Source organism: Bubalus bubalis, chromosome 8, assembly GCF_019923935.1.
Source record: "Bubalus bubalis isolate 160015118507 breed Murrah chromosome 8, NDDB_SH_1, whole genome shotgun sequence".
Classification (NCBI taxonomy): Eukaryota; Metazoa; Chordata; class Mammalia; order Artiodactyla; family Bovidae; genus Bubalus; species Bubalus bubalis.
Window position 1 is genome coordinate 49513637 of NC_059164.1, and position 21591 is coordinate 49535227.

Consider the following 21591-nt stretch of genomic DNA (forward strand, 5'->3'; position numbering starts at 1 on the left):
ATTTGGCAGTGTACTGGTGAGCAGCTGGAGACATGGTTTGCTTGGCAGTGGAAGCCTCCAGGTCTACAGGGATAGTTAGTAGGAGTTTCACCAGGAGAAGGAGTTTCAACACAATGAGGATTTTCATCAAGTAAGGTCAGTTACCTAAGCAGCCTTTGCAACAGAGAGCCACTGGTCACACTGTCCATGACCCACAGCCTCACTTCTAGCTTAGTAGGTAAGCAGCAACTCATACCAAAGAAAAAGTAGGAAGAGATTTGATGTATAACATGGTAGGTGTAGTACTAGGAGCGGGGAAGCTATCTCAATGCATACAGTGTCACAAGGCCTCAAGGTGAGGGCCCCAGTATCAAGCATATAGCGAATCCATTAGTCAGGGAAATCCCAGCTAGCTATGGGACTGGAGGCTGCAGCCCCCATAATTTGTTGGGTTAATGTCATCACAGAATTCTCTACTAGACTAGAGACTGCCAGTTTTGTAACTGGTACACAACACCATGTTGGTTCAAGAAAGGAGGTAGTTAAGGGGCAGAAGTGACAACTAGATAAAAGCATGGATGAGGAATTTGAAACTGACAGATAATCCAGGCAGTGCTCCTAAAATATGTAGTGAACTGGAGTTCCAGACCCAATCAGGACCTTCAATCAGCCTTGATGCCAATTTTGCATCTGGAAAATCCCCTGGGACCTCTAGTTCAGTTCAGTCACTCAGTCGTGTCCAACTCTTTGCAACCCCATGGACTGCAGCATGCCAGGCTTCCTCTAGGAAGTCCATCACCAACTCCCGGAGCTTACGCAAACTCATGGCCATCAAGTCGGTGATGCCATCCAACCATCTCATCCTCTGTCATCCCCTTTTCCTCCCACCTTCAATCTTTCCCAGCATCAGGGTCTTTTCTAATGAGTCAGTTCTTTGCATCAGGTGGCCAAAGTATTGGAGTTTCAGCTTCAGCATCATCCCTTCCAATGAATATCCAGGACTGATTTCCTTTAGGATGGACTGGTTGGATCTCCTTGAAGTCCAAGGGACTGGGAGGGAGCCTTATGCTGAGGTGACCACTCACTGGAAATGAGTGGTCAGTACTAGAAGTGAGTCCAGAACAGCCCAAGTAAAGAAGTTGAAGTATATACACAGGACTTTAGAAAGACCAAAACTGCTGCCACACAGGTTGGGGACAGATCTTGCACTAGCATCAGTGTAGTGGTGGTGAGTGAACACTATTACATATTAATAATAGGAATAGACTCAATTCAGCCTAGAGGAAGCCTTTGTTAGGGCAAGTCCCAGGAAGCCACAACCTCTCTGAGCAGGAAAGGAAAAGTGGAATCTGAGTCTGGTAGTCAATTCTGAATGATGATGGAGGTGGAAAGAAAGAAGCACTTGTGACAACAAAAAAGTGAAGGTCATCTGTTATATGACTTCTCCCCTATTACAGTGGTCATATCTTAAAGGGAATGGTAGAGCCACCTAGCCAGGCATTTTGGAAATTTTAGGAGACTTCTCCACTTTTTGTCACACTAATTGGGAAACCTTATGGGTATTCAGTAAGAAGGTTCAGGGATACATAGTGTCCTGCAATTAAATATTTGTCTTACACCTGCACAACTCCCCAATTGTCTCACTGGATATTTATATAGAAGAAGAAATAATCTATCTAGAGCCTAATTCCTTTTATAGAGAACACAAAAAAATTATGTGCTGTTCTAATATACATTGAATATTGTAATAAAGACTGTAAATTGAGGAGGTATTTGACTTGATTAGAATGATTCCGTGAGGCATTCACCATCTCAGAAAACCACATCCCTGAGAGTAATGCTGCTAATGATATTTGGGCCACCTATATAACATACCTGGACTGTTAGAGTCTATAGCTATCACATTCACATAGATTCTACACCTAGTTGCCAACACTGGGATACTTGATTGTCTGATGATACAGTCATATCTGAGTTGTTAAGAATTAAAACTAATTAAACTAAAACAAACTTATAACTGTTATTATTGTTCAGTTGCTATAAAGAAAACAAATAAAGCCAAAAGTTAGCTATGAAAAAAGATTAATAAAATAAATAAACTCCTAGCAAGATTAATGAAAAAGAGAAAAGTCTCAAACTACCAATATCAGAAATGAAAAAAGGAGACATCACTAGAAATTACACAGGCATTGAGAAGGTAATAATAAGATACTATTTAGAACTGTGGTTCCCAATCTTTTTGGCAACCAAGGACCAGACAGTTTTCCATGGATTAAGAAACGGGGGTGATGGCTTCATGATGACTCAAACTCATTAAATTTATTATGCCTGTGTGCTCAGTCGCTCAGTCCTGTCTGACTCTTTACAACCCCGTGGACTGTAGCCCACCAGGCTCCTCTGTCCATGGGACTTCCCAGGCAAGAATACTGGAGTGAGTTTCATAATCCAGGAGATCTTCCCAGCCCAGGGGTCAAACCCACATCTCCTGTTTCTTCTGTACTGGCAGGCAGATTCTTTACCACTGCAGCACCTGGGAAGCCCTAATCTAATGCCACCACTGATCTGACAGGATGTACTGGTCCACAGCCTGAAGGTTGGGGACCCCTGATTTAGAACATTACAATAATTACCTTGAAAACTTATTTGTAAAAAAGGTCAGATTTCTAGAAAATCTCAAATTACCAAAGTGCCACTTAAAGAAAAAGAAGATATGAATAGTTCTACATCTATTAAAGAAATTGAACTTGAAATTCCAACCTCCCCGGAACTTTAAATAACATACATTTTACTCAAGGTCTTCCAAAGATTAGAGAAGAGGAAATCCCTGCTGACTTCTATAATGAGCTGAGCACTTCCTTGACCTCCACAACTCAGCAAGGGCATTTCCTTTTCCAAAAAGGAAAGCTAGAAACTAAACTCTCTCTTCAAACTAGGTAAAAATTCTAAAGAAAATAATTGCAAACATAATTCAAGCTCTATACAGAAAGGATCATATATCACAACCAAGAAGGATTTATTCTGAGAATATGATGTTGAATTAACATTTGGTAATCGGGCAATGTAATTTAGTAATTAACAGAGAAAAGGAAAAAAAATATGGCTTACAATAGAGGCAGGAAAAGCATTTGGTAAAATTCAATACTTGTTCATGATAATAACTTAAAATACTCTAGAAATAGAAAGATATTTATCTAATGATAAGCATCTCAAAAGAATACAAATAGTACAAATACAAAAAAATCATTTCAAATTTAGAGGTAAAATTTCAAGCTTTTATCATAGGATTGGGAATGAGACATGGATGCTTACTATCACCACTTACTGTATAGAGCAGGCATCACAAATCCAAATGCCTATAAGGGTTATGATGACAGAGAAAGGAGGGATCTATGGAATTTGAAAGACAAGCTTCTGCCAAAAGTCATTCAAATTCAATTACAAAACAAGACCAAACAAAACCAAGACAAAACAAAAATCACTGGCCCAGCCAAACAAAATATCTGCAGGCCAGATTTAGTCTGGAGTCTGCAAATTGGTGAACTTGGCTGAGGTTATTTTGGGCCCAGCCTTTAAAGATTCTTTCATATAACCAGCTGATAGGATAGGATACAAAACTTCACATCTAAGTGAAAACACTAATAAGTATACTACTACCTGAAGAAGATCTTGTGTATTAGTAGATGTCAAAGCCTAAGCTAAACTGTCTTATTTGGAAAAGAGAGCTGAAAAGGCAAATCACATAATAGAAAGAATAAACAATACAAAGGATATTATATGAAAAGGGAGGCTTAGACTGTGGGCCATCAGGAGTAGTGATATAATAGCAAAACCAGTTGGTTATGAATTATTCTAAGATATCCCCAGGGCACCTCTGCCTGAATTTGTCATATTGTGCAAGTGTGAAAGGAAGGTGAGTAAAAAATCCATTATAGAGTTGGCTGTTTTCATTTGTTAAACCCTTTCCTACACTTTTCCATTGGAAGTGTTCTGCATGTAATAGCCACTGTTGAAGGCTTGGAATAGTTTTCTCTCCTGCTGTCTTTGATGTTCACAGTGACTAGGAATGGTCCTCTATGTCCCTAGACTGGTGTCATCAGCTTGCTCCTGGGCTCACTGTTGCAAACACAGGAAGGCAGAAGGAAGGCAAGCCATTTTTCTCAGGAAGAGCAACCTCTTGGGTGGTCCATTTTGCACATGTGTTAAGATCTAGCTTGACCCAGAACCGCCTCTCATTTTGCAGGGAGAGGTTCATGGAATCTTTGGTGCAGTGACTTTCTGAATCTAAATTGACCTTGGCTTTTGTGTTTCCTTGGAAAATCTTCTCTCAGCTTTGCAAAGGGATGAGCCTTTTGCCTGCTTCCCAGAACGAGGCGGAGATTGCATGCAGATGGCCAAAAGTCTAAACCTGATCCCCTCTGGTGCCTTTGGCACTTGGTGTGGGTTTCCCAGGTCAGCCAGTTAGGCAGCTCCAAGAGTTCACCCAGAGTCCTCAAAGGAAATCTCATCCTTGAAGTAAGATGTGCATCAGTGGACAGAACTGACCACCCGCACAGAGGTCAGTCTGGGCTGTCACCCACATGCCCCCTGCCAGGCTTGGCACATGGCTGCAATTGCTTTCAGAAATGCCAGCACTTGGAGGAGGTCTTGACTGTGTTGGTATTTATGATCACAACTCTATATTTCAGATTATGTGACTTGGATTCTTCCAGTTTGTCTTCGAGCTTTCTTGCCCTTCAGATAACTAAACTACAATGGCTGCCACCAAAAGCCTAAGCCAGTGACACCAGGGACCAAGGGAGAAAATAAAGCTATTTCCTACAATTTCTACTTACCTTTCTTTGCACTCCTTCCTTTTAAATCACCTGCAGTTGTCTCCTCAATTCACTAAATCTCCTTTAGTTTTTTCCTAAAAAAGAGGGATAAGAGAAAAAAAAAAGTTTTTCTTTTATTATATGTTGCTTCAAGAACACTGTCTGGCAATACCACTTTGGCTAGAGCTTCTGACATATAAGCTAGTTTTCAGAAGTTTATCACATTCCTATTTTATTTTTTGCAGAAACCTTGCCTGAGGGTCAGAGTTCATACGCATATTTTATTTACTGAAACATGACTCAAACTGCAGCTGGCTTGTTACTATTTGCTATGAATGGCATCATTTGTACCAAACAACACTTATTGGAATATCCCTTCAAATATAGCTTTGCTTTACATGAAATATCAAGCTTTTGTTGAAAAAAATGTAGTTTGTTACATAGGGCAAGTCTAAGCTCAGATTAGAGAGAGAAGAGATTTAAATTTGGGCAAATTAGATTCATTATGCTGGATCTTGTGGACAGAGATCCTAATTTACTTGTTAACTGATATTCCTTGTGCCTAAATGGGGCTTTCCAGGTGGCTCAGTGGTAAAGAATCTGCCTGCCAATATAGGAGACACAGGAGACACGGGTTCAATCCCTGAAACGGGAAGATCCCCTGGAGCAGGAAATGGCAACCCACTCCAGTATTCTTGCCTGGAAAATCCCGTGGACAGAGGAGGCTGGTGGGCTACAGTCCATGGGGTTGCAAAAGAGTCAGACACAACTGAGCACACGTGCATATCACACACATGCCTAAATAGAGTATAACCGGCAGGCACGTAATAAATGGCTGTTGAATGACTTAGTGGGAGGAAGTTTACTTTTGGAATTTAGATATCTCATTAAGAATACTGGTGGGGATAGAAGTGTCTCAAAATATGAGCCAAATAATTATAGACCACATCTTTTAAATTCATATATATTGCTGCTGCTGCTGCTAAGTCACTTCAGCCATGTCCGACTCTGTGTGACCCCATGGACTGCAGCCTACCAGGCTTCTCCGTCCCTGGGATTCTCCAAGCAAGAACACTGGAGTGGGTTGCCATTTCCTTCTCCAATGCATGAAAGTGGAAAGTGAAAGTGAAGTCACTCTGTCGTGTCTGACTCTTAGCGACCCCATGGACTGCAGCCTACCAGGCTCCTCCATCCATGGGATTTTCTGGGCAACAGTACTGGAGTGGGGTGCCATTGCCTTCTCCCTCATATATATTAAGTACTTTGTTAAATGGAAAAACAATGACTTGAAAAATACCACTGCTTTTAAATCACTAAAATTCCTATGGGGAAAAAACATGGTATACCACAGGGTCCAGTGGTCTCTGCCCACCTGGAAGTGTGAACAGCTAAAAGGAAGCAGACTTCACTAGTAAAGACAACCTGACTGTCTTCTAAAAGCTAGGCAGGCATATTAGCAAGACCAGTGATGTCAGAAGCATGGCAAATACTTCCTAAGCAATAGATTTGGCAGTGAAAAAAATTTTCATCAACACGGTACCACTTTGGGGAAACTCCCTTCCACATTTTTGTCTGTGTGACTTAGGTTAGACTGGCTCCAACCCCAATTCTAGTCCCCAACTCTGGACTAGAGTTGATCCAAAGATTTTGAATAATGCCATCAGAAAAGGTATGCATTTCCTTTGGGTAGAGTTATGAAGGTGATAAGCATGAGGACTGAGTTATTTCTGTCCATCTTTACCCCTAGGTGGGAAGAGTCTTTCAAAGAATGAAGATAATGCAAAGAAACTCAGAAATAAAAGATCAATACAGATAGTTTTCTGGTCATCACAATCCAGCTATACCTGAAGCTGCTATCTATACTGTTTAGTGGAAAACTTTTTTAAGTCCATTTTCCCCCCAGCATATCTCCCTCCATTGTTTTTCCTCAGCTCTCAGCCAACAGAGTAATATTTTCCTTAAAAAAATAGGTCCCAAATAATTTTTTTATAATTAACTAATAAATGACCTATGTCTCTATTACATATCCTTAATGCTCTACTTTAAAAGTATCTTTCCAAGCATAAAATTATTTGAGATCTTATCATTTTAATATAATTTTTGAGAAAAAACTCAAAGAACTCAGAATACAGTAGTACACTGTATCCTGAATACAGAATACAGTAGACTTTCTAGCTACTGGTCTAGCTGTTTTCAGAAGGCAGAAGAGCTATTTGTAAGAATAAAAATGATTAACCTGCATGTAAAAGCAGAATTTTTCTAAATTAAGAGCTTTAACATAGGCACTATAAATTCTGCTTAACTTGTATTCAGCCTCTGTATTTTTAGCCCCTTCCACACAGAATTGGGTCAGGGAAGCTCCATTCTCTCATCTTTCTGCATCCATACTTCTGGCACTGATTTAATTTCTTTTTTTATTTTTTTTTTTGTTTTTTAACTTTACAATATTGTATTGGTTTTGCCATATATCAACATGAATCCGCCACAGGTATACACGTGTTCCCCATCCTGAACCCTCTGCCCTCCTCCCTCCCCAAACCTCGAATAGCCAAAGCAATCTTGAGAAAGAAGAATGGAACTGGAGGAATCAACCTGCCTGACTTCAGGCTCTACTACAAAGCCACAGTCATCAAGACAGTATGGTACTGGCACAAAGACAGAAATATAGATCAATGGAACAAAATAGAAAGCCCAGAGAAAGATGATTTAATTTCTAATTGAAAAGTCACCACTGCTAGTCTGGTAGGCACTTGAGAGAGGTTCAGACCTTCCTTCTTCCCAATGTTATCATGCTACTAGGCAGGTTCCCAGAGGTGGAACTTCCACTTGTGACACTTGGACCACAGTTTTGTCCTCCCTTTGCTATTTTTTTTTCTCCCTTTGCTATTTCAACTGCCTGTGATGACTTTAATCATTCTTACAAATTGGTTGGCTTACGTTCCTAGTACTCGGCTACCAGGACTGGGAGCTACAGGGAATCTATCTACTGCATGTATCACATTACCTCTCTTTATTCCTAAAGCCCTACCATTTGAAATTAGGGGTTTAGTAGACAGATTCAACTTACATGATTGCCCATAAAAAGCACCTCTAAAGATCCAACAGCTTTTTGTTGTTGGGCTGTTGTGTCTAAACACAACATACTTTGGTCCCCTTTCTCTCTTTGAGAATCTTGGCATTTGTCCCCAGTTCTAGTTTGGTTTTCACCCCCAAAACGTCTGAAACAAGTGTCAGATGAGCTATAATAAATTAAGTTTCTAGAGAAAGGCACTAAAACTTAATGGAAACTAGGTGGCCACATTACCCAGAAGTGTGGTGTTATCACAGCACAGCTTCCCCTGGCCCCCAGAGCCCCTGATCAAGAATCTGTCCATGCAAAGTGCAGTCCTGGCAGATCTTAGAGCTACATTTTGCAGCAGCAACTGTTCCCATATGCAGCAGATGATTTCTGATTCCCTTGGTCTCTTTCAGATCTACATTTGTCTATTTGCCTATTCATGACCAACACTACACTATCTCAATTAATGTAGCTTTATAAGTTCTGGCATCTGAGAATAAGTCTTCTCATCTCACATTTCTTCTTTAAGAAAGTCTTGGCAATCTTAAGTCCTTTGCATTTCCTTATAAACTTTACTATCAGCTTGTCAAATTAAAAAAAAAAAATCCGTAAGAGTTTAGATTGCAGCATTTCATAGACAATAAGATTGAGTTTTCCAATCCATTCAAATTTCATAACACAATTTAGATTTGCTGCTAAGTCGCTTCAGTCATGTCTGACTCTGTGTGACCCCATAGATGGCAGCCCACCAGGCTCCCCTATCCCTGGGATTCTCCAGGCAAGAATACTGGAGTGGGTTGCCATTTCCTTCTCCCAACTTAGATTTAGGCTTTCTTAATTTCTCTTAATGTTTGCCACGTTTTTTTTGTATAGAAGTCTAGCAGGATTTTATTTAGATTCATTCCTAGGTACATAACATTATGATGCTATTATAAAAGTATATACTAAATTTTGTTTCCTAACCTTTTTTGATATATAAAAATGAACTGATTTTTAAATATTGGTTTCATGCACAGAAATCTTGCAAAAATTTCTTTAAGTCTTATGATTTAACTATGAATTATTTTTTAAATGTTTATATATTTCACAGTATCTGAAAATAGAAGTTTATGTTTATTTTTTATTTCTAAACATTAGACCTTTTCTGTCTTTTTTGGTTACCTGCTGTATTTACTATGAACTTGAGCAACTGTTGAATAAGAGGGATGACATCTTTGCCTTATTCCCAATTTCAAAGAAAATAATTTCATTGTTTCATCACTAAGTATTTGCTGATGTTTTGTCATTTTGTTTGTTGTAGATATTCATTATTAGATTACTGAATTGCCTGTTCGAACCCCATTTGCTGAGTATTTTTTATCATAAATGAATGATGTATGTTTTCATCATTATGTACATTTTTACTGCATCTGTTGAAATTGTCATGATTTTGTCCTTCAGTTAGTTAATGTAACATATTACTAGCAGCCAAATACCACTGAGTGCTGAGGATTAAATATTAAAACATTCTGTGAAGGCCAGGAGCTCAATTTTGTCAACGAACGTCACATTGCTTATACAATAGCACTTATAAATGAGAGTAGGTAGATCAGAGAATAAGTTACAAGGTATTTTTCAAAGACAAAAGACCTGAGAGGAAGAGTTACCAAAGCAAAGTGAAGGCATTTTATAATATGTTGTGAGAGCCATGGGATTCCCAGGTGGTGCAGTGCTAAATAATCTCCTTGCCAATGTAGGAGACACAGGTTCGATTCCTGGGTCAGCAAGATCTGCTGAAGTAGGAAACAGCAACGCACTCCAGTATTCTTGACTGGAAAATCCCACGGACAGAGGAGCCTGGTGGGCTACAGTCCATGGAGTCACAGAGGAATGACTGAGCACACACACATGAAAGTCTTAGTATTAATGTAGCTTGATAAGCACTTACCACATGCAATATCTAACATATCCTGAAAAAAACCCAATAACTTCTACTTAAGAAAAAGAAAACTGAAGCTTATGTTGGTTAAGTGATTTGGCCAATGATACACTGCTGATAAGTGCTGATGAGGGCATTCCAAAGGGCTCAAAACTCAAAATTTCAAGTTTCTTTTGGAGAAGGAAAGGTAACAAATTGGGTAAGAATTTTACAGTGTCAGTTTTGATAAACAATGTTTTCAAGTGATATTCTCATAGAAGAAATAAAATCAAGAAAAACTGTACTCTGAACCATTTTATAGAGATTATTCCTTATGTGAAAAATTATAAAATCTGAAATTATTTTATTCTAGATACTCTCACATAAGTTTCCCTAAATGAAAAAACTTAACTTCAGGACTGTGGGCTAAACAAAGGGTTGAACACTTGCATGACTTGTGGTAAAATAAATTCTTCTGTTCCCTTCATTCCTTCCTTTGTAAAAACTCAGTGTTCTCATAATAGTCCCTAAAACAGTGTCTGTCACTTTTAACACTGCTGCTGCTGCTAAGTCGCTTCAGTTGTATCCGACTCAGTGCGACCCCATAGACGGCAGCCCACCAGGCTCTCCGTCCCTGGGATTCTCCAGGCAAGAACACTGGAGTGGGTTGCCATTTCCTTCTCCAGTGCATGAAAGTGAAAAGTGAAAGTGAAGTCGCTCAGTTGTGTCCGACTCTTAGCGACCCCATGGACTTCAGCCTACCAGGCCCCTCCGTCCATGGGATTTTCCAGGCAAGAGTACTGGAGTGGGTTGCCATTGCCTTCTCCTTTAACACTGCTAACTACTCCAATACTTTGATGATGCTCTATGATAACATCATATTCTTCCATTTTCCTTCTGTCTTTCTGTTCTTTTTTGTAATCTGTTCCATCCATCTCTTAAATGTTGATATTCACATTCACTTTTTGTAAATCTCGTATCTTAGGACCATATCTTACATCTTATCTACCTAGTGGCTCATGCTAGAAAATAAAAGTGATAAGTGACTTATACATCATTAATACTTCAATATAAATATACAATATCAGTTTGATTATTAGTATTTTCTTTTTGCTAATCAAGCTTAACTTTTTAAAAGACTTAAAAAATTAAGACTTTAAATTTTTAGAGTCATTTTAGGATCAAAGCAACATCAAGAGGAAGGTAAGAAAACTTCCATATACACTTTGCCCCTCCACATGTATAGCCTTCCATCAACATTCCTCACCAGATTGGCCCACTTGTTACAACTGATGAGCTACACTGACACATTATAATCACCCAAAGTCCATCATTTACCTTATGTTTCACTTTTGGTGTTTTATACTCTATGGATTTGAACAAATTTATAATGACAAATATCCATCATTATAGTATCATACACAATATTTTCACTGCTCCAAAAATCTCCTGTGCTCTGCCTATGCACCCTCCTACCTGCCAAACCCTGCCAAACACTGATCTTTTTACTGTCTCCATAGTTTTACCTTTTCAATCATGTCATATAGTTGAAATCACACAGTATGTAGCATTTTCAAATTGGCCTCTTTCAGTTAATAATATGCATTTAAAGTTCCTCTATATCTTTTCATGGCCTGATAGTGCATTTATTTTTAAGTATTGAATAATTTCCAATGTCTGACTATACCACATTTATTTATGTATCGAGGTACAGAAGGACATCTTGTTTCCAAGTTTTGACAATTATAAATTAAGCTTCTATAAACATTTGTGTGTAGATTTTTATGTGGACATTAAGTCTTCAACTCCTTTAGGTAAATACCAATAAGTGTGATTATTGGATCCTATGGTAAGAGTATGTTTAGTTTTATAAGAAACCACCAAACTGTCTTTCAAAGATGTCATACCATTTTGCAATTCCTCCAGCAATTAAGAAGAGTTCCTGTTGCTCTACATCATCACCAGCACGTTGTCAGTGTTCTGGACATTGACCATGGTAGGCAGCTGTGCTTATGCGGCAGTATCTCATTGTTTTACTTTGCATTTCCCTGATGGCATATGATGTAGAGCATCTTTTCATTTGCTAACTTGACATCTGTACATATTCTTTGGAGAGATGTCTGTCGATGACCTTGGCCCATTTTCAAGCCAAGTTGTTTGCTTTATTGTTGAATTTTAACGGTTCTTCGTATATTTTGAATAATAGTGCTTCATCAGATGTGTCTTTGGCAAATATTTTCTCTTAGTCTGTGGCTGGTCTTCAGCATTATTTTTCATGTTCTTCATAATACTGAATTCCAACATTGCAGAAAATACAAAGATAAAAATTACAACAAAAAAGCTTGAATGTACAAAGTATATTACACATACACTTGGGATAATTAAACACAATTTTAAAACATTAAAACATGGAAATGGTGAATAGCAAATGAGAAGAATGGATAACTCTGAGGAAGGAGACAGAAGTAGGATCAGTGAAGAGTGTACAGAGTTTTAAAATTCAGATTAAATAGTTGTTGACTAAAATATGGTAAAACTTTATATCAAGAATTATGAATCATGTTCTACATTTTTATGTATTCAAAAGATTTCATAACTTACAGAGGGAAAAATAGAAATCAGAATGTGTTCTGTTATTTGATACATATGATGGTGAATCTTTTAGTCTAACCTTGTTTTATGGTTCAGTTTCTTTATTTAGAAGTTTCCCTTCCATTCCAAAATTTGGGAATGCCTTTATTCCTTTTCTAGGTACACCTTAATTTACAGATGTGAAACTCCAAATGTTTGCTTGAGCAATAGTTTATAATGGGAATGTAAACACATTGTTACCCTGGTGTTTAAAGTGCTAAAACAAGTACCCTCACTTGAATCTGGACTCTTCTCTTAACTGAGTAACTAAACTTGGTAAATAGTCAGTAGCTTATATAAACATCACTGGTCTAAATATGGGATGTGTTATATCATGCTCACATTGGGTCAACATCAAAAGGAGGTATGTGCTAAAGAATTTTTCCCACTGCTTTGGGAAAAGCATATATCCATTGAGTTCACAGATCAGGGTCTCTCATATGTAGTGCATTTAATGCTTAGCTAAAATTTTTTAAAAAAGAAAAAAAAACATGTTTATAAAATGATTTGACAAATCACAACTACTATGTTTCTAAGTGGGCCCTGGAATGAACCTAAAAAAACATGGGCTTTTGGGCTTTTTCTGACTGAGGCCTCTGGCCGTATCCCAGAGCAGTTAGAGCAAGGATCTGACATGCACCAAGCCATAATCATCCATAGCAGTTGAATCCTTTAAAAATATTCTCTGAGAGCAGAAGTTTACATAATAAAGCTGGGACTTGAAATATCTGCATAGGCCCTAGATGTGAGGAATTAAAGAACTTTCTACCCTGTTCAGTTTCTTAGTGGATAAGCCAGTGTCAGGGCCTCCAAACATGAAGAAGGAACTTTAAGATTCTTATTTGCCTACATGAAGGAGGTCATTGAGGATACTTAAGCTGATGAAAGGGAGAATGAGCAGTAAGAGAGAGGCAATGGCCCGAAAACCAGAAGGATGCCTTTTCTTCTGTTCCCCATGTTCACACTCACTCCAGCACAGATTTAAGACGGCTGATGTGTGGACTTCTATTGATAATCCTGTTTGTTCATCCTCTAAGTAGCAACAAGTCCTTTTGAAGTCTCCTTGTTTACCTTTTCATTTTATTCTCTACTTCCTAACTTCTTTAAATCCTCAAATGTTGACTCTATCAGAAGTTGGGAGTGCCATGGCAGTTTGGGGATCTGTGGTAGGAGAGTTTGCCTTACTTCTTTTGAATTGGGGCTGGAAATAAGAAAAGGCAAAGATATGACTTTGGTGACATTGAGACAGAGGCTGAAATATTTGGGTATGCTATATATATATATATATTTAAAATAATTGTAAATCCAAAAATTTGAATTCTAAGCATGTGGAACTTGATTGAACTTTATATGGTTGTCTGTCCCCAGGAGCTATTTTCTAGGAAGGCTATACCTGAACTTCTGATAGGAGGTCATTTTTATCAGACCTCAGTGTATGTGTGCAAGGTGAGATGCATGAAAAAAACCAAAAGCAGCACAAGTTCTGATATATCTGGAATTCATGGCAGGGGGGATGTGGGTATTGGATTGAAGAACAGAAATGAAGATGAAGTGAAAGTATCAGTCAGCCAGCTTGACAAATAGCAAAAAAAAAAAAAATCAAGTTTTTTTTTTTTTTTTTTTTTTTTTAAAGAACACTGTCAACATGAACTTAGAGAGTAAAAAGAACTAAGCTCTGGAGGGATCAAGGATAAAGATTGTGAAAGAACTTAAAAGGGGAATATATGAAAAACCAGAACTTCCCATGAGGAAATATGGCCAAGAATAGGAGAAAACATGACCCAGGAGGAGGACAGTAGAGCCCTGCTTAGAGGAGGCACCTGAAGGGGAACAGAAGATGCATATGAGTTAAGAGCTGGCCTGGCCTGTGTAAAAAGAAATCATCATTTATCTTGGGCTGAGCCAACAACTACAGAGCCCACTACATTTGAGACAGCTGTACACACCATTCTAATTGAGTACATTGGTTGTTCTCCTGGTTATCATACATGGAAACCTTCCGTTTGGAGATGCCTGCCTATCACCTGTTGATCCTTCAGCAGGAAGAAGTGTCTGTGCTCTGAGTTGATACAGTCTTAACTGAAGTGTCCTCAGTAGGACTTCCCTCTTTTAGATGGTTCAAGACAGCCATAAGACTCTTTAAGAAGAGGCTGAATCCTTGACATCAAGAACAGAGGATGTTGGGAGAGGAACACCTCTGCAATTGTACATGTGTGATGCTAAAAAGAATGAGCTCCAGATGTACATCTGAGCCAAGAGAGAGATGAAACTCCATGCTCCATCTACAGAAGATCTTTCATACTGCCTCCAGACATCCATCACCTCACCAAGCTTCTTGATTCAACTCATGGTTCCTTGGGTTTCTCTACATGGACTATTTTTGCTGTATAAGTGGTTAACTGCATTTAGGTCAAACAAACAAACAAATCTGAGCATTTCTATCTCCCTTGAGAATACCAGCTTGTTTTTTAATTCTTTCTTGGGAGTCTATATAACTTTCCTCCCAAAAGTAAGTAGTGTAAAAAAACTTTCTGTGAAACTCAGCTAATTGGTGTCTTTAAGACATCCCACAGGATAACTGTGAATGTAGCCTGACTCTATTTTTCAAAAAGATGATTCTATTTCTTTAAAATATTACATAGAAATAATTCAGTAATCCTTCCACTACCACCTTTTGCCTCTGCTCATTACTGCTTTTACTTCCCTTCCTCTGTTCTTCTTGTCTCTGATTTCACATATTCATCCCAGCAGCTCCTAGCAATTTCTGTACTGACAGCTGGTCTCTGACTCTGACTGGCCTTCTTATTTTTGACCTGCCTTTCGAACTGGTCCTAGTGTGTGTTCTCTATCTCAGCAACAACTCCTGTCAGACTCCTATTTTAGAGCTGCTGGTGTTTTGTGGCCAGTACATCAGTATAATTTTAGCAAAGGCAGAAAGGGGAAATGTTGTGCAATTATTTTATTCTTCCTAATCTCTCCCTTGGGAGAAATAAATCTGGGGGAAAGGATAGGGAGGTGCAATGGAAAAGGTCAGCACAGACTGCTATGCTTCTGAGAAGAGGGAGGATTATACAGACAGCTGGACTGGGCTCAATAAGTTTGCCCCAGAGTTACCCGTAAAGAGCTAACAGCCCCTTCCTTGTGACCCTTCCCCAGCCCACTCCCCTCAAACTGCTACTAGTATTGACTGTCAGAATTGAAGAGATCATTTTAGGAACTCCATAGCCCTAGTCAATCATATTCCACCACAGGACACTGTATCAGCTAAGACCAGTAAGCATAAACAGATTAGTAGCTTCCTTATATTTCTTTGGGAAGTAATATTCTTAGCTGGTTATATTAAGTTATTTAATGCTCGCAGTAACCCTGTGAGGAAGATACTTTTATCATTCTCCTTTTGGAGAGGAGAAAACTGAGCAGAGAGGTTAAATAACCTTCGAATATCTTGCCAGTAGTCAGCTATGGAACAGAAATTCAAATTGAGTTAATGTAATTCTGAAGTCTAGGCTTCCAATCATTAAATCATGAAATTGTCTTTACACAGTCATCAGTGCTTAAAACAGCATTAAATAAATGAATGATTAATAAAAAAAAAAATCCAAGTTCATTATTCTAATTGGGGATGTTAAGTAAAGTGCTTCAATATGTTAAGTATTTTATTTAATACATTTTCCACCCACATTAGGAAAAGAGAGTTTAAGAACCCTGACTTTTTGGTTGGAGCCAGGATTCAAAATTATCTGACTCCATATTCAGGTCACTGCCTACCTTGCCAAGTGATCTTTCTACTCACCCTTGGAACTGCACAATTGGATCACTTGGTCCTCTTGTAGCTGCAAAAGTTCTCTGAGGCTGTCATATGAGTGGATCAGCAAGGGACCTCACTGGATTTTTTTTGCACAGCCAAGAATAAATGCGGAGGGAGATGTGTGATACCCATGGAACCGAGGTGTTTGCTGGCCCTCAGATGGCCCTGCCTAGCTTTATTCATTAATAGCTTGACTCTCAAATCAAAAATTGTCAAGGCTAGGTTCTCTTCCCGTGTCACCAAGAATCCTGTGCTATTGAATCACTTCCCTTCTGTGTACAAAAAGGGAGAGAAAAATTAGGGCTGGCTCTTAGTCTCCAATCCTGTTTTCTAAGAACCAGGAGCTGAACTACATGGGTTCCCTCAGGAAGGCCTGAGCACAGCAGGTGAGGTGCTCTTTCTCCTCTTGGGATCCTCCTGAAGACCAAAGAGGTAGTTGTCTATTCAGAACACTTCTTCACCTTTTGGGGGATTACTGGTGGCTCAGACAGTAAAGCATCTGCCCGCAATGTGGGAGACCCGGGTTCAATCCCTGGATTGGGAAGATTCCCTGGGGAAGGAAATGGCAACCCACTCCAGTATTCTTGCCTAGAAAATCCCATGGATGGATGAGCCTGGTGGGCTACAGTCCATGGGGTCACAAAGAGTCGGACAAGACTGAATGACTTCACTTTCACTTTTCACTTCACCTTTTGGTCTTAATAACAAATCCCACCACACTTAGAATTAAGATATAACTTTTCAAAAATGTTTTAAATACAGTAACTGTTAAGGGTCTTCAACAGAAATAATAGGGAGAGGTTTGGTTTATGAATAGGAGTACAAGGGTTCTGGAGAAGGGAATGGCAAACCACTTCAGTATTCTTGCCTTGAGAACCCCATGAAGTTCAAACTACCTCACAATTGCACTCATCTCACACGCTAGCAAAGTAATGCTCAAAATTCTCCAAGCCAGGCTTCAACAGTATGCTAACTGTGAACTTCCAGATGTTCAAGTTGGATTTAGAAAAGGCAGAGGAACCAGAGATCAAAATGCCAACATCCACTGGATCATCAAAAAAACAAGAGAATACCAGAAAAACATCTACTTTTGCTTTATTGACCACGCCAAAGCCTTTGACTGTATGGATCACAACAAACTGTGGAAAATTCTTCAAGAGATTGGGATACCAGACCACCTGACCTGCCTCCTGAGAAATCTGTATGCAGGTCAGGAAGCAACAGTTAGAACTGGATATGGAACAACAGACTGGCAAATAGGAAAAGGAGTACGTCAAGCCTGTATATTGTCACCCTGCTTATTTAACTTCTATGCAGAGTACATCATGCGAAATGCTGGGCTGGATAAAGCATAAGCTGGAATCAAGATTCCTGGGAGAAAGATCAATGACCTCAGATACGCAGATGACACCACCCTTATGGCAGAAAGCAAAGAAGAACTAAAGAGCCTCTTGATGAAAGTGAAAGAAGAGAGTGAAAAAGTTGGCTTAAAGCTCAACATTCAGAAAACAAAGATCATGGCACCCAGTCCCATCAATTCATGGCAAATAGATGTGGAAACAATGGAAACAGTGAGAGACTTTATTTTGGGGGGCTCCAAAGTCATTGCAGATGGTGACTGCAGCCATGAAATTAAAAGACGCTTGCTCCTTGGAAGGAAAGTTATGACCAACCTAGATAGCTTATTAAAAAGCAGAGACATTACTTTATCAACAAAGGTTTGTGTGGTCAAAGCTATGCTTTTTCCAGTATGGATGTGAGAGCTGGACTATAAAAAAAGCTGAGTGCCAAAGGATTGATGCTTTTGAAGTGTGGTGTTTGAGAAGACTTTTGAGAGTCCCTTGGACTGCAAGGAGATCAAACCTGTCAATCCTAAAGGAAATCAGTCCTGAATATTCATTGGAAGGACTGATGCTGAAGCTGAAACTCCAATACTTTGGCCACCTGATGCGAAGAACTGAGTCACTGGAAAAGACCCTGATGCTGGGAAAGACTTAAGGCAGGAGAAGGGGATCAACAGAGGATGAGATGGTTGGATGGCATAACCAACACGATGGAGATGAGTTTGAATAGGCTCCGGGAGTTGATGGTGGACAAGGAAGCCTGGCGTGCTGAAGTCCATGGGGTCGCAAAGAGTCAGACATGACTGAGCAACTGAACTGAACTGAACAAGGGTTCTAAACTACCACTTTCATGATTTTTGCAGTCATGTCACTTAATTATTCCAGTGAAACTAAAATTTATCCAGTATATTTCATGTGACTTTAAAGATGCTATGACATGCGGCATTTAGTTAGTTATCGTTTCACATAAACTCAGGTTTTTCCTCTCTCAGCACTCTTTATTCTCAATTGCCTTTAGTAAAATATTCCACTTTTCTTTACCCTGTTCTCCCTTGGAAACAATAAGAGGTTAATTCAGAATCTTTGTAAAGTAGAGAAAAAATAACTTTGGGGGATTTTACGAGGTGGCTTTCTAATCCAGGCACAGGACTCCAGTCTGAGTCTTTGTTTAGAGAGGAGTTTTTCACAGGCTATTTCTCCACAGACGGCACTTTGGTCACTTTACAGTAACCAAACCTCTCTGTAACCAATCTCTGTGGGGAGACAATCACGTCCTGGCTCTTCCAGCCAAACAGTTACATTTCTGTTCTTCCCTTTGATTTCAGGGAAGGAGGTTCATGTTATAGCTCAGTGTTTTCTTTTCAATCTCAGCTCCTTACAGTCCCATCACATGCAGTCTAATAATAAAAAAGGGTAAATTTTTAGTTCTTGAATGTTGATTATATAGCAGCCAGAAACTATGAATGTGTAAAAAGTTAATCATCCAAATTCTGCCACAGACTGTTACACTGTTGGTGACTACCCACTTAGATAAATTTCTATGTAGCTAGTACTTAGTGGTTATATTTACTGTATGTGTGTGTGTGTGTGTGAAAGTGAAAGTGTTAATTGCTCAGATGTGTCCAACTCTTTGTGACCCCATGGACTATAGCCAGCCAGGTTCTCTGTCCATGAAATTCTCCAGGCAAGAATACTGGAGTGGGTAGCCATTCTCTTCTCCAGAGGATCTTCCTGACATAGGTATTGAACCCAAGTCTGCTGCATTGCAGGCAGATTCTTTATTGTCTGAATCACCAAGGTAGCCTTCATATGTGTGTGTGTACATATCAATATAAAGAACATATATACTATAAAGTGTTTATAGAAATATATTAAAAGTGGTTATGTATATATAACCAACAACATAATCTCAGAGATCCATACTGTGATATATCTTTGTGACATATATGTGTATATATATGTATTTTTTGAGTGTCTACATTTTTTACAAATACGAAACCATATGAACTACTTTGTTTTGCAGGTTTGTTTGTTTGAGAGAACATCATATGTTTCCTAACTCAGGTGACCATAAAACATGAGACAAGATAAACTATGGTGCACTTACAGAATGGAATAGTATTCAGCAATAAAAAAGGAATGAACCATGTATACACATAAAAATATGAATGAATCTCAAAAATAATACTGGATGAAAGAAGCTTTACCCAAAGCAGTATGTATTGTATGAGTCAAAAGCAGAGACATTACTTTGCCAACAAAGGTCTGTCTAGTCAAGGCTATGGTTTTTCCAGTGGTCATGTATGGATGTGAGTTGGACTGTGAAGAAAGCTGAGGGCTGAAGAATTGATGCTTTTGAACTGCGGTGTTGGAGAAGACTCTTGAGAGTCCCTTGGACTGCAAGGAGATCCAACCAGTCCATTCTGAAGGAGATCAGCCCTGTGTGTTCTTTGGAAGGAATGATGCTGAAGCTGAAACTCCAGTACTTTGGCCACCTCATGCAAAGAGTTGACTCATTGGAAAAGACTCTGATGCTGGGAGGGATTGGGGGCAGGAGGAGAAGGGGACGACAGAGGATGAGATGGCTGGATGGCATCACTGACTCGATGGACGTGAGTCTGGGTGAACTCTGGAAGTTGGTGATAGACAGGGAGGCCTGGCGTGCTGTGATTCATGGGGTCACAAAGCGTCAGACACGACTGAGTGACTGAACTGAACTGATTCATATGACGTTTTATTTTATTTTTAAACTTTACATAATTGTATTAGTTTTGCCAAATATCATATGACGTTTTAGAACAGGCAAAGCTCACTTAAGAGGAAAAAAATCAGAAAAGTGGTTGCCTTGACAAAACTTGAGGCAGGTAGTAAGGAAGGGATAAGAATGAGGGTGGTTGTAATGTTCTACTTCTTGATAGGAATTTGAGTTACACAGGTGTATGCATGTGTCAAAACTCATCAAATGGTCCACTTAAGATTACATACATTTCATTTTACACAAATCTTAAGAATAGCAAGTATCAAACTCTAGTTAATAGTGTGCATGCTAAAGTATTTGGGGGAAGTGAACTGGTGTCTGCATCTTACTTTGAAATTAATTTAAAAAAAAGACAGTTGGAAACAAGGAGGGATAGGTGAATAGATGAGTTATAAAGAAAGCATAGTGAAATGTAAATTATAGCACCCAGTAGTAGTTACATGTGTGTTATCTGTACAATTTGCTTAACTTTTCTGTACGTTTGAAACTTTTTCATATTAAAGTGTTACTGAGATAAAAGACTACATAACACGTTTCTGTGTCAAATATGCTTTCACAATATTTTTAAGGACTGATTAAATCAACATCTGTAAAATGGAATACAATTCGCTCACCGCTGAACATTTAGGCTATTTAAAACTTTGCAGAATAAGCTATAATACAACTATCCTTATATGTAGATACTTAGACTCTTAATAGATCCTGAGGACAAAATCCTATGAGCACAGTTGCTAAGTCAATAAAGAATTAAGGATTTGGGTCCTATTTTCATCCAGAAGACTTGGGACAATTTTCTCTTATTAAATAGAAGACATTTACTTCATATTTCCTTTTAAGATTTCCATAAAGATTGCATTTTGTTCTTTTTCCATCTTTGCTTAAAATTTTTATAACATTAATGGAATATTGTTATAATTTTTTTTTTGGCTTTCTTCCTCAGCATTTCAGAATCAAGGAGAAAAGGACTCAAAAAAGAAGAGAGACTGTTCAACACCCAGTGTTGAACTAACAATCTGAATCTCAGAGATCCAAAAAGAAATTTGCCTGAAACCTATTTTTGTGGTTTGAAATGGATGCCGTGTTCAATCAGAGATTGTCTGAATGAATGCAAAAATCAATTTCTAGGTTTTTCTATATAGTCTTTTCTCTCTGTGAACACCCAAAGAATGTGCACTGAATATAAGACTATGGGAGGCATTTACGCTTCTTATCATGGTATCACTATGTTTTGAAAAATCATAACTTGGAGTGGTATGTGCTAGCACCTTTGGGTGATCAGCAAGCTGTATAGAAAGACAATTAATGC

General features: G+C 38.7%; 1 long non-coding RNA gene across 3 annotated transcripts in view; it reads right to left on the reverse strand.

The window, feature by feature from the left end:
* The window catches only part of LOC112586485, a 141267-nt gene that overhangs the window by 49628 nt on the left and 70048 nt on the right, over nucleotides 1-21591 (reverse strand). For all 3 annotated transcript variants that reach the window (XR_006641313.1, XR_006552752.2, XR_006641312.1), the window contains one exon: nucleotides 4812-4885. This is a non-coding gene — a long non-coding RNA (uncharacterized LOC112586485). The remainder of the gene's footprint in view (nucleotides 1-4811; nucleotides 4886-21591) is intronic.